Raw genomic sequence first — 14,734 nt, 5'->3', positions numbered from 1 at the left:
GAGCTCGAGGAAAAGAGAAAACGCGATGGAGGAGAGAAGAAGGGGGTGCTTCGTCGCCACTGAAGCTCCATCACCATTGCTAGGGCTTGTTGCCATCGCCGTTCTGCCACCGTCGGGCTGCTGTGCTGCCGCTGAGGAGCTCGAAGGGATGTCTCGCCGCCGTCGTGCTCTGTCGCCAAGCTGTTGCGTTGCCGCTCATCTCTTCTTCACCGTCGCTGCTCATCTCTTCTTAAGTGGTTCAATATCAAGTGCAAAACTGACAACTTTCAAGCAGATGATGATGTTGATGATGATGTCCTTTATCAAGGTAATTGACCAATTTTTCACATGGCTTCAATGTAATCTAGGACTCTAGAATTGGGATTCTTAGCTTTCATTTAAAAATATTGTTTTTTATTTACTTTTTAAATGGCTAGACTAGTTAACTATACGTATATCTTTTCAATAATACAACCTCAATTCTGTTTAGCTTTTGTGAGCAATGTTATTTTCTTTTCTTTCTTTGTATATTTGATTTACCCTTAGTTATGTTGTTTTCCAGCTTCCATGGTTTTTCCTACCATTATTGGTACCCCCAAAATTTTTGTTTTGTTTTGTTTTATTGTGTTGTGTTTGATTGAGTGACATCATTAAATAATAGTGGAAAGAGCACAGTTTTATTTACTTTATGGTTTTTCCTTTTGCATTTGGGATATTGGTGCAAAATTGATATATCTGTCTCAATTCATTTTTAATTTTACAATTTAGGTTGATGATTCTCACTTTACTCTTTGAAACAACGCCGTTTTCCCCTTTTGCACTAGAAATTAAGCTAATTGGCATGATTTTGTGAATTTAGCATTCAACTTTAATGAGAATAATAAAAAAGCAAAAAGTTTGTTTTCTTGTATTTTTAATCTTTAATCTGATACTTGCAATTGGAACATGTGCTTCATTTGTTGCTCTTGCCAGGCAGACTTTTCAGAATTCATTCAGTTCTATGATTTTGTTTTCTTCATGTGTCGCGAGAATGGTCAAAAGAATATTTGTAAGTAGCCCAGTCATTTCCTTCAACATAATCTTGTATTGATTGCGTATGGTGGTGAATCAGTATGCAAAATCCTTACATGCTTCTCTTTTTGAATTATGATAATCTGCAGCTGTAAGCAGGGCAGTAATTGCTTGGAAATTAGTTCTTGCTGGGAATGAACAAGGGAATGGACAAGGGAATGAACACTGATACAATTGTTAAGGCCAAGAGTTTTCTTGATGGTGATGAAGATCAGTATGAAAAAGATGTGTTTGAGAAGAATTTGAAGGCGCTTCAGAACATTTTTTAGTCATTATGCCAAGATTAGAAGATTAACGATTTTCTGTTTGTTAAATTCTTTTTGAATATAGAGTGCAAACTTTGCATTTTAATTGATATGTGATACAAGTTTCATATGACTTAAATTATCTTAAGTTATATTTTGATTGTTAATTGCTTCTTAAGATTATGTCTTTGAATTGTGTAAGGATAATTTTTATTATTTAAAAAAATTATTTAGTATAATTATATGTTTAATTTTATTTTATAATATTTAACTCATTTAATTAAAAATGTAAAATTATATATGTAATAATATTATTAAATAATATGTTGTATAAAAAATTATTAGAATATTATATATATATATATATATATATATATATATATATATATATATATATATATATATATATATATATAGAAAATTAAAAAAATTAAAAAAATAATGAGACCTAAGGCTACACTTATATAGAGTAGCTATGGTTATACAGAAAATTAAAAAAAAATAATAAGGGACCTAGGGCTACACTTATATAGAGTAGCTATGGTGTACAATGTGGCTACGTTTTATAAGTGATGCAGTAGCGTTGAAAAGCATAGCCTATTCTGGTAAAAATGGAAGCTGAAAAGCGTAGCCTTTGGTCCTGGACAACATCACTTGAAAAGCGCACCCTATTCCCAAACGCCAAAAGCATAGCCCTTGGTGCAGAAAAGCATAGCCTTTGAGAATAGGCAACGGCCGAATAGGAATCACCCCAAAAAGCATAGTCGTAGCCCAGAAAGCATAGCCGTAGCCTAAGGCATCATTTTTTTTCACTTTTGGCTACAATTTTCAAGTGTACCTGAATGAGTGTTTTTCTTGTAGTGACTTACCCTCATCTCCAGAAAAATTTTGCCCTCACCTCTCTCTAAAATATTTTTTCTCACCTCTCTTTTCTTTCTGACTCTGAGTCTCTTCTCTCGCCATTCTCTCCGCCTCAAGCTCGTCGCGCTTTGTCACCGTCGCAAGTTTTGCCGCGCTCTATCACCGTCCCAAGCTCGTCTTCCTGCTTCGGCCATCAACGCTTCCTTTGCCATGAGTTGGTCTCTGGGCAGGTGAATTTCAACTTCGGCCATGTTATTTCTCTTTTAATTTTATTGCTGTAAATCATTAGTATATCTTGAGATTGTTATTAAAAGTTGAGTTTATTGCTGAAATTATGATTTAGCTAATTTTGTTTTGCTGAATAGTAGGGATTTGAAAATGATCATAGTTAAATTTGTTATTGTAAATTATGATTGAGATGAATTTGTTGTTGTATGTTGAATTGTTGTTGAACATATCACTGAGCTTTAGTTTTTTGTTGCTGGATAACGTTATTGAATATTGAGTTGAATTTTGTTGCTGGATAACATCGTTGAATTGAGCTGAATTTGTTCTTGTAAGTTCAATTGTTGCTGAACATATCACTGAACATTATAGTTCTTTCCACTTTTTCTATTATAATTCTTTTTATCAGACAAAACTAAAAAATTGACTCTACCAAATTCCAAGTCTTTTACTATCTGTGTACTATCTAATGGGTAGGTCACTCTTTATGTAAGCAAATTATTTCAAATCAATTGTAACCATTTTCATTGTTACAGGGAATTGCAAGAAGACTAGTGAAAGTTGCACTAAGAGAAGCAGCAAAGAAGAGAGAAATGAGATTTGTAGAGCTCCAAAAGTTTGAACAAGGAGTAAGGAGACATTTCCATGATGACATTGATAAACCACTATTTTATGGTTTATCTTGTACTAAATTGAGTGGCTTTTATCAAGTCTTTGCACACTTATTCATACAATTTGCATGATTTTACAATTCCTTTCCAATTTTGTTCTATGATTGAAAACCTGCTTCCTAAAGCCTTTAAATTGTGTATTTTAATTCCCCTTTATACCATTCGATGCCGTGATCTGTGCGTTAAGTGTTTTCAGACTGTATAGGGCAGGAATGGCTTAGAGGATGGAGCGGAAGCTTGCAAAAATGGAAGGAGCACAAGAAACAAAGGAGATGACCAGCGAGCGGCGATGCGTGCGGGTACTTGACGCGTGCGCGCGAGAAGCAAATGTGCATGGTGACGCGTGCGCGTACCTGATGCGTACGCGTGACATGCGCTACGTGCAGAAAACGCAGAAAATGCTGGGGCAATTTTGGGCTGAGTTTGGACCCAGTTTTCGGCCCAGAAACACAGACTAGAGCCATGGGACAAGCAGAGACTCAACACACATTGACACATTCTCATTCATACAGTTTTTAGTTTTAGTTTTGAATCTTAGAGAGAGATTACTACCTCCTCTAAGTTTTCTTCACATTCATAGATTTCTAGTTTTATGCTTTTGATTTGGATATTGAGAAGAGTCACTACCTCCGTTGAAGTTTCCATTATTCTAGTTTGTTTCCTTATTCCCTTACTCTTTCAATTACTCATTAACCCTATTCAGATAAGTATGTTTATGGCTTTGGAATTTATTAATGTAAAGAATTTTTTTATCTTTAATTAATTTTCTATTATTACTTTATTCGAATTATCATGTCTTCTTTTTATTCCCTTTATATGTCTATAAGAATGGTATTCATATCAATGGAGTAGACTCCCAACTTGACTTGGGAGTTGATTAAAAGGAGACCCTTGAGTTGGAATACTCAAGTGTTGATTTTAATTGGAAATTGTTGGCCAATTCTCTAGTCACTAACGTTAGTCCTTCCATAAGGAGAGGATTAGGACTTGTGAATAAGAGTTAGCTCAATTACTTGACTTTCCTTTATTCGGTAAGGGTTAACTAAGTAAAAACAACAACCTCTTACTATCATACTTGAGAAAATCTAACAAGGATAGAACTTCCGATTAATCTTTGATAAACCACTATTTGATGGTTTATCTTGTGCTCAATTGAGTGGTTTTTATCAAGTCTTTTCATACTTATTCATACAATTTGTATGATTTTACAATTCCTTCACAATTTTACTCTATGATTGAAAACATGCTTCTTTGACCTTAAAATTGCTATGTTTAATCCTCTCTTTTATACCATTTGATGCCGTGATCTGTGTGTTGAGTGTTTTCAGGCTTTACAGGGCAGGAATGGCTTAGATGATGGAAAGGAAGCTTGCAAAAATGGAAGGAACACAAGAAACTAAGGAGCTGACCAGCGAGGAACGACGCGCGCGCGTACCTGACACGTGCGCGTGATTTGGAGAATTTCACAGCGACGCGTGCGCGTACCTGACGCGTACGCGTGAAAAGCGAAAAAGCACAGCGACGCGTGCGCGTACCTGACGCGTACGCGTGACAGGCGAAGATGATCAGCAATGCGTACGCGTGACTGACGCGTACGCATGACAAGAAAAATCGCCAAATGACGCGCACGCGTGACTAACGCGTACGCATGACATGCGCTACCTGCAGAAATTGCAGAAAATGCTGGGGGCGATTTTAGGCTGAGTTTGGACCCAGTTTTCGGCCCAGAAATGCAGACTAAAGCCAGGGGACAAGCAGAGACTCAAGACACTTCTCATTATACACAACATTTATTCACATAATTTTAGGTTTTAGATGTAGTTTTCTAGAGAGAGAGGCTCTCCTCTCTCTAGGTTTTAGGATTTCTCTTAGTTTTAGGTTTATTTCTTCTCAATTCCAGGTTCAATGTTCCTTTAATTTAGTTTCTCTTCTACTTTTATTTATTCTAGCATTCTAGTTTATTTATTTTCCCAATTTGGTTTATGAACTCCATGTTGGATTTGATTTCTTTATTTAATGCAATTTGAGGTATTTCATATTTATGATTTTAATTTAGCTTTTTACATTCTTAGCTTGAATTGAGTAATTGGAGATGCTTGAGTTATCAAACTCCTTTGTTGATTGTTAATTGAAAGTTGCTAGTTGATTTGGATTCCACTAACTCTAGTTTCCCCTTGGGAGTTGACTAGGACTTGAGGATTCATATTGATTTATCTATTTGACTTACCTTTATAGTTAGAGGTTAACTAAGTGGGAGCAATGAACAATTCTCATCACAATTGATACGGATAACTAGGATAGGACGTCTAATTCTCATACCTTGCCAAGAGCCTTCTTAACTATTAGTTTATTTTCTTACCATTTACATTCCTTGTCCAACCTTTCAAAACTCAAAAAGATACAATCTCATAACCAATTATAAGAAACATACCTCGCTGCAATTCCTTGAGAGACGACCCGAGGTTTAAATACTTCGGTTATTATTTTTATTGGGTTTCCTTTAGTGACAACCAAATTTTTGTATGAAAGGATTCTTTGTTGGTTTAGAAACTATACTAGCAACGAGAACTTATTTGTGAATCCTTTACTAGCGAAAAATCCGTTCATCAATCTTCTCTCGGTCAAGGCTTTTATTTTAATTATATAAATTTTCTCGTTAATTTTCATTGCTTTAATTAATTATTATTTTAATTTTCCGTTCTCCAACTCTAAAAAAAATTCTCAGAAAATTCCTGACTAATAAAATAGCACTCTTTTGTCAACTCGTTGGGAGACGACCTGGGATTTCTATTCCTAGTATTTTTATTCTTAATTTGTGACAACTCTTTCTAAATTGATAAGCGAAATTTTCTTCGGTTAAGAACTGTACTTGCAACACTGTTTTCTCCATAAATTCTTAATCGGCAAATTTCCGCCATGTCAGACATAACAGTGATTGTTGTGTTTCTCAATCTCAAGCTTATTGATACAAGCTCTCCATTGGGTTCTCGTCTTTCAATAAAAGGAGGTGAATTCTGATCATACAAAATTTTCTATATAATAATGTGTTACTTGTAAAGATTAAAGTGAACCAATCTTCACTATATAACCAAGAATATCATATTTTAGATTTGCAATGATCTGATTCTGAAATTTGTGTGCTCTCACTAGTTTATGATGGTTAATTAACATGAACATGTATCTATCAATTAGCTATGAAATAGATATGCTTTGTATATTAATACATATATCTCCATTTTGAGCACTTGCTGCCATTGATAAACCACAATTTTATGGTTTATCTTGTATTGAATTTGGTGGATTTTATCAACTTTTTTTTCATTTATTTATTGAAATAGCATAGTTTGGTGAATCTCTCCTAATTTGTGCTTACGAGTGAAAACATACTTTTAGGCTCTTAATTTGCTAAATTTAATTCACTTTAATTCCATTTGATTCCTTGATGTGTTTGCTTAGTTATTTCATACTTAGAAGACAAAGATTGGATTGAAGAAGTGGAAAAAAAGCATGCAAAGTGGAGAATTCATGAAGAAATGAGTATTTGAAGAAATTCATGGTCACGCGTACACTTACCTTGCGCATACGCGTGCTTTGGGAATTGGCCATGTTGCACGTACGGATGCCTTGCACGTACGTGTGACACAAAGCACATGATTCACTTAAAGAAAATGTGGTTGGCGATTTCTAGACTCCTTAATGCCCAAATCCAACTCATTTTTGAAGTATTTGAGGCCAAATTCAAGAAGGAATAAGGGGAGAGCAATTAGGTTTAGTTTAGTATCATGTTTTAGGTTATAATTTAGAGAAAGAAGCTCTCTCTTTTCTCTAGAATTAGGATGGATTAGATTAAATTCCTCTTAGATTTAGGTTTTAATTCTTGCTTTGATCTAGTTTCAATTACTTGTCCTTGTTTAATTGCCTTGATTCTCTTAGTTCATCTTGTTAATTTCTCATTTGTGCCACTTTTAGTTTCATGAACCCTTGTTACTTTTTATTTCTATTAATGAAATTTGAAGTTTTTATGTTTATTGTTGTTTAATTGAGTTGTTATTATTATTATCTTGCATTTGGTAGTTGTAGATTTTATTATTATTGTAATTTGGCCATGCTTTCATTTTATGCCTTCTAAGTGTTTGATAAAATGCTTGGTTTGGTTTTAGAGTAGATTTTAGCACTTTTGGATTGAGCTTGAGGACTTAGGTTTCTTAATATCATTGATGTCCAGTGTGATTGATAATTTAGGATTGTTAGTTAGTTTTAGGATCAATTATGTCCACTTGACTTAACCCTCCGATGTTAGAAGATGACTAAGTGGAATTAATCCTTTGTAATTACCATGTTGTGGTCAATGATCTAGGATAAGAAACCTTGACTCTTAATCCTTGCCATGAGTGTTTTTTAGTATTTATAGTTCCTTAGTTGTAGCTTTATTTGCTTGTTCATCATACTAAAAACCCCCCAAAATTTTCATAACTAATAATATGCACACTTTCCTGCAATTCCTTTGAGAGACGACCCAAGGTTTAAATACTCTCAATTTTTATTGGTTTGCATTGTGACAAACAAATTAAACTTTGATTGAGAGTTTGGATCTATACTTGCAACGTGATTATTTTGTGAAAATTCCGAACCGACGATTTCCCTCCATCATGTTTTTGGCGTCGTTGCCGGGGAATTGCAAATGTGCACTTGTTATTGGTTAGTTGTATATATGTTAATATTGTGAATAGTTGCTTTAGTTTCTTTGTTGGTTTTTGCTAGTTATAGGATTCTGTTCTCTTTTTTCTTATTAGTTTTTTTTTTTTTGGTTTTCTCTTGTTACTATGAATTTGTCACCCTTTTAGCTATGAGTTTGGTTATCACTATGTTGTAGGAAATGGAAATTTCAATGAACGTTTGCATCAAGGATGGGAAAATCAAAGGTGGGAGGGGCCTCAAGCATATAAACGATCTTCATGGCAATAACCTCCTCCGGCATACTAGCATAATCTGTCCCGTGGTGCTTACCAATCCAATGGTTATGGTAATTCTTCTTGTGATTATCAACTACAACCACCATATGCCTATGAACACCCTCCTCAACATAGCCCTCAATTACCATACTCATTAGCCTCATACCACCAAACTCCTTCCCATTATCCACCTCCATTATATTGCCAACCTTTTATACTACACTCTTGTGACTATTATGAACAAAGACCTATAGAGGCACCACCGTTCCAACACAAATACTCCCATGAACCACCAATTTCACATATACCACCTTAATACCTCCACCAATATGAACCGCCTTCCAATTGTGAACCCTTTCTACCAAACAATAAACCCTCCTCTCTACCTCAAGCACCAATGGATGACATCCTTCGCACCATTCTCCAAGAGCAAAGAGAATTTCGTATCAATCTTCAAGAGCAACGTGAAGCTCAAAGGAGGCAAGAAGAATTCATGGCTACCTTGACCAAGGTAGTAAGTATCTTAGCCTCACAATGCTCATGCAATCAAGGCACTCCCATGGCCGAATGTGAAGAATCAATTGAAGAGTGTAGTATGAAAGAGATATTAGAAACTCAAATGGAGGATGATGAGTGGATTTTTGTATTGGAACAAGTGGAGAAAGCCAAAATTGTTGTAGAGAAAGAAGTGGTTGAAGATTTAAGAGATGTTGAATGCAAAGAGGAATCTAGAGTTGTAGGGTCTTCTTCCGTTGAGTTTGAAAGTGATGCTGAGGAGGGTGCGCAACCTCCAAAGCATATTATGAATGAAGAATTGGAAGAAATGGAGCAAGCAACTAGTTCTCTTAGTGATGATCATTTCGCATCCGCGTATGATTTCCTTGAGTTGGAGGAATCTTCTCCCATTGAATTTGAGGCTGATGTTGAGATAGATTTTACTCAACCTCTAACTTATGACTTGAGCAACGGGAAAGAGTTAGAAGAAATTGGTGAGGAAAATATTCAAATTGAAGAATCTCCTCAAGTGGTGGAAGTCTCTCAAAAAGGATGGATGGGAGTGGAAAAAGATTTGTCAAGACCATTGGAGACATCTCTCCCTGAGCAACCACCATCCATTCTTTCATTCAAGTGGGTAAAATTCATATCTCTTAGCTTTCTTATTCCGCTTGAATATGGGTTGCTTGAGACAGATGTTCAACTTAGAGCTCTTTGTAGATTTAAGAGCAAAAGAATGATGGTTAGTGGTTGAAAATACCATTCAAGGTTCAATATGGTTGAGAGGTCAAAGTTGAAATTCAAAGGTTGGTGTAGAGTCCGATTGCTTGGGACTAGGAAGATGTTTGTGAACTCGAATGAGAATTCGGATTGCTTGTCACCCAGTTGAAATTTTGAGGATCAACTAGAAGACGGGTGTAGGAACAAGATTTGGGACCTTGGAAGACATGAAGTGCAATTGATTTTGAATGTTGGATTATTTTGGAGATTCAAGCATTGTTGGAAGTTCAAGGATGAGTATAAGAACAAGCCACCATGACAAGGAGCTTCCCAAATGTCGAACTTAAGGACAATAAACAAAAGTGCTAGGTGGGAGACACCCCACCATGGTAAATTCTTTCCACTTTTCTTGTATATATTGGTACCTAAGCTTAAATTTCACTTCCTTTTAGTTTAGTTACGGTTGTTTGATAGTTTAATATGCTCAATAAGGTTTGGTTTTAAGTGACTTTTTGGGATGGTTGGAATGCTCGATTGGGTGTATAAAGTTGAAAAATCTTAAAAACAGAGCATCATGTCGCGCGTACGCGTGACTTAAGCGTACACACGACCCCCATTTTGCCCTTTTTATTTTTATTCAATTAATTATGTTAGTTAGTTGAATTTAGCTTAATTAGCATTAGTTAGAAATGCCTACTTTAGTTGATTTAGGTTGTTAGGTAGTTAAAATTTAGTCGTAGTGGATTTTCTAGGTCTGTTTAATGTTGCTGCTGCTGTTTGGAATGGATTATCTTTTCTGAATCTTGTTTGTTGAATGATGATAATCTCTTAGTTTATTGATTGAATCGTTGCTACTGCTGTTGGCTTACCCAAGTTGTTTGTTTGCTTATTTCATATCAATAGAAGTGTGAATTATGTTTAATTATTGTTGCATTCATACGGAAGTTGAATTAATTGAGCGAATTTGGGAAACGTGCTAGTTTACTGCTGAACCGCTGTCGGAAATTGTTTAAATCTATTTTTACTGCTCATTTTTTATGCAATAGATTAATTGAGTTTAGTGTTGAGTTGCTTTTGTTTTGAATGTTTCTAAGCTCAATTAATCAATTATCCGGCTTATTGTTTTACTATTTTGTTGCTGAAAGCTGAGATTTCTGTAATTTTGTTTCCTTAAGCTGCATTATTGGATTTGGTGCACCAAAGCTCTATTGGACGAATTTCTGTGTCAAATAGACCCTTGTGCTACATGGTTTTTGGAAACTACCTCAAAGGAGTTTTTTTGCAAGTTTTGGTCATACCCTTATCTTATTTGCCTGTTTTGAATGGTGATTTACTCATATGCATGGAAAGGTTTAAACTGACTTTCAAATTGACCAAAACTTGGATTCTTTTGTAATTAGAGCCTCTTTGCATGAATTCACAAAATTGAGAAATTTGAACCATGTAACTAGCTTCATCCATTTTTATCATGCTTAACTACTTCAAGTTACATAGAACATGAATTATTTGTTTCTTTCAATCTTATGACTTTCCTGCTTAATTGCATTTTGGTGTTTGACATCACCCTAACTGCTTTGTTCATCAATGCTTTAACCCTTTTAACACCAATTGCATAAGCTTATGCCAAGTGACTTGAGACCACCATTCATTTGCTTATGTGTTCTACACATACATTTGTATCACTTTGGCATAGTGCATTGTGATGACGTGAATGTGAGCTTGCTTGTCTGTTGGAACCTTTTCAAGATATTCATAGTTTAAGAACCATGCTTGCTATGCAAATAACAATTAAATTTCTTTTTCCTAACTTTTCTTTTTTAACTAACTCTTTTATTTTTTCTTTTCAATCTTCCTTTCCAACTAACTCTTTTTTCTCTTTTCTTTGACGCATAGCAACATTGTTTCTTAACGGACAAGTAACCTAATTTTCCTTGAATAAGATTGCTTGGAATCAGAATTCTAACTAATTTTGATTCTTATTTTCATTCACATCCAAGTCAATTCCACTTGTATGAGCTCACTTCACACATAAGCTGTTATTTTCTCCGTCTTTCTGTTTCTTGCCTGCTTATCATATTGTTTTTGCCTTGTATGCCTTAGACTATATTTCATACCCCATTTTCTGTGATTTTTTAGGATGACTGACAGGAAAGGGAAATGCAAGGCTAAGGCCAGCTCGAGCAAGAGGAAATGTACACAACCAGCCGCTGAAATAGTGGATGAGTTGTTATCTGAAAGGCAACTCAGTGAGAAGGAGAAGGCTGATCAGAATACCCCTTCTTCTGATGGAATCAAGTCTGCCAACCTCTACTGCGAGCTGAGGTTTCTGCATTTTCTGGAAAAGCAGAGTCTCCATGTTGAGAGAAAGCTATAAATACCACCCGAGCTGCGGAAGTGCATTACACACCAGATTGAGCAGCGGGGTTGGGTATTTTTGGACCGAGACTTAGTCGGGGTGAATGCATCTTAGGTTAGAGAATTTAATGAAACTTCTATCGAGTGACCCTTGATGCAGTTCAACTCTGAGGCAGGCAGATTCTAGTCATAGAGGAAGAAATTGAAGAGATCCTCTACTTTCAGCCCAAAGTAACTGATAAAGATGATTTTTACAAGGTTGAAGAGGCAATCTCTACCTCATGAAGTTTAATTGGGATGCCATCCTCCAAACTATAGCTATCCACCCTGACAGTCCATGGGTATATGGACCATCAAAGCTGAGTCTGAAGGGCATAAAGGTCAAGTATCTTATCGTCGAGGCTAGGCTGTGACAGCAGATTATGAGTAACTATGTAACTCCCAACACTCATGAGACAGAGATTCCATTAGATATGGCAGTACTTTTCTGGTGTATCTTGAAAGGAAAGCAACTATACCTTCCAAAACTCATCAGGTGGTATATGGTCCAGACCCATGTCAAAGGCAATCTGGCATTCCCCTGCTTAATCATGCAGATGGGTCACCAGGCTGAGGTATCCTGGGAGGATGGGGATGAGAGGCCGGTAGTTGTTGGTGCGAGGAAAGTCATTCCACACGGCAACTGGTTCAGACCTCAATCATCCACCAGATACCAAGGTCGTAGGGCACCCACCAACACTACAGAGGCAGCCACATCCCAGCAGTAGCAAGACCCTCAGCACTACCTTCAACACCGTCAGCACCATCTATACCAGCAGCACCATCATCTACTTCGCAGCCAATTTACCGTCTTGTGCAGCGCCTCTTTGAGAGGATTGACCAGATAGAGCATCGCAACAAGCAACGTTATGAGCACTTGAAGAGGATCGTAATCTTCGGCGGCACTGATATTGATGAAGAGGAGGCCCAGGCCAATGAGGCGGAAGAGCCCCAGGCCAAACAGAAGACAGTGGAGATGACGGCGACGACTCCTTCCACTCAGCTTGATTTGATGAGCGTGAAGGACGATGCTAATTTTTAAGTGTGGGGAGATAGTCATACATCGGCCAGATTATTTTGTGGTGAATTGTTCTAATTCCAGACACTTTTATTTCAATTTTCAATACTTGCATCTCTATTTTAGTATGTTTTTGGACTTTTGTATATATTTGTTGCTTTGAATACTCTTTAGTTTACCGCACTCTTTACCTTTTGCTTATATATACTCTAGTCTTTTATTTTAGCTCTGCATACCTTTTATCATCTTTGGGTCATTCTAATTTAATTCTTAACATTTTAAATATCTTATTTTTATCTTAAAAGATTTTAAATTGGTTCAATGTTATCATACTATTAAATTTCACACGAATAATTAATGGAATGAGTAATATAAATGTTAACAACATTATTGTTAAGTCATATATTTTTCTTTATGTTAGAAAAAATATAACCAAAATTTTTTTTGTAATATTTCTTCTTCTTGATCTCCTTATTTAAAAAAAAAAAGTTCCAAATCCTAACGAGCATCGATGCTTCAAAATTAAAGATTTTTTTTATGTTGATAGGTCAATTTTACATATATATTAAAATCAAACACTATTAACTCTTAAATTTGTTAATTGTTTTTCTCAAATTTAATAATGGGATAATATTTAACCAGTTTAATTTTTTCTTTAAATTAAAATAGAGTTTGAAAACTTTTGAAGCTGAAATACAACATTTAAAACGTTGAGGATCAAAATAATACATCCAAAAATCAAATCATAAATAAACAAAGTTAAAATGATTGTTACTGCTGTTAGATAGCTTATTATTGATATATATTCATTCACTTTTTTTTGAATTAATATTTACCTTTTATTTGTTAGACATTATACCATTTCTATATACATGGTTAATTTTTATATCATCTTGACATATAAGAAGGTTATGATATGTAAGTTTCTATTTTGATAAATTAACTACATAGGCGAAGACAGATAAGGTTGTAAAGTCTAACATAATGAGCATGTATTATCATGCCTAATATTAAGGTACCAAATTAAATGAATCCTTAAAGTAATATCAATTAAATATAATATCAATTTTGGTTTGTTCCAAAATTAATTAAGGTTGCTTTTGTTTTTGATTCTTAAAAAAAATACTATTAGATTTATTATATATAAATGAAGGAAAAAGTAAAGCATATAATTAAATTTAAAGAAGAAATACCATGTTTAGATAGATAATTACTAAAATAGACATGACATTAAATTATAATGTTATTTTTTTAAATATATTCAATTTTTTTTATAATTTTTTAATATATTTTTTATAGTATTTTAAATATTTTTAGTATTCTTTTTTAGGATACTATAATTTTTTACTATTATTATTTATAGTTATTTTTTGTTTAATTTACTCTACTTAATGGGATCAACAATTCACATTATAGTTAAAATTAAAATTAGTTTTTTATATTATTTTATCATTTTTTAGGTATATATATAAAAATGTTAGTTGTCTTTTTTTTTAATATTCTTTTTTGCATCGCACTTTTTTAGTACTTTTTCGGTATTTTTTAGTACAATTTTAAATTATAACTTTTTACTAATTATGATTCTGTTGTTATTTATAATTAATTTTTTATTTAATTTATTCTTTCTAATAAAATAAATCAACACCAGAATTTCAACGACAAATTTTATAAAATCAAACAAAAAAATAGAATATATATTTTTTATAGTACTCTCATACTCATTTATTTAATATTATTTTAGAGTATAATTTTTCATTACTTATAATTTTATTATTATTTTATAATTAATTTTTATTTAATTTATCCTCTCCAGTGGGATTGAAAAATAATTTCTCAACTAATAATCAAACCTAGGAAGTAAGAAGTGAACCTAAAAGCTGAAACTTTTAGCCTCCCAAAAACATAAGCATAATCAAAACTACATACAAGAAAATACTGACAAGCATGGTCGTGGTAATTTGTTGTTCTAACCATATTTCCCTTTGGTGCTTGATCCCGATCCCTTGTCCATGCAGTTAACTAGCTAGGAAATTAGTTACTAGAAGGGATGTTTTGCACTTTTGAAAAGACAGACGGAAGAAATAAAGGCAAAAACGAAGAAAA

General features: G+C 34.3%; 1 long non-coding RNA gene across 1 annotated transcript; it reads left to right on the top strand.

Annotated features, from left to right (window-relative positions):
- The first annotated feature begins 230 nt into the window (after positions 1-230).
- On the top strand, positions 231-1,379 carry LOC140181984 (uncharacterized). The gene is made up of 3 exons (XR_011877729.1): positions 231-307; positions 952-1,027; positions 1,140-1,379. It is a non-coding gene; the product is annotated as an uncharacterized lncRNA (long non-coding RNA).
- Positions 1,380-14,734: the final 13,355 nt, after the last annotated feature.

This window comes from Arachis hypogaea, chromosome 19 (assembly GCF_003086295.3).
Source record: "Arachis hypogaea cultivar Tifrunner chromosome 19, arahy.Tifrunner.gnm2.J5K5, whole genome shotgun sequence".
Taxonomy (NCBI): Eukaryota; Viridiplantae; Streptophyta; class Magnoliopsida; order Fabales; family Fabaceae; genus Arachis; species Arachis hypogaea.
Note: the sequence above shows the minus strand (reverse complement) of the source record. Positions and strands in the feature narration are given on the sequence as shown.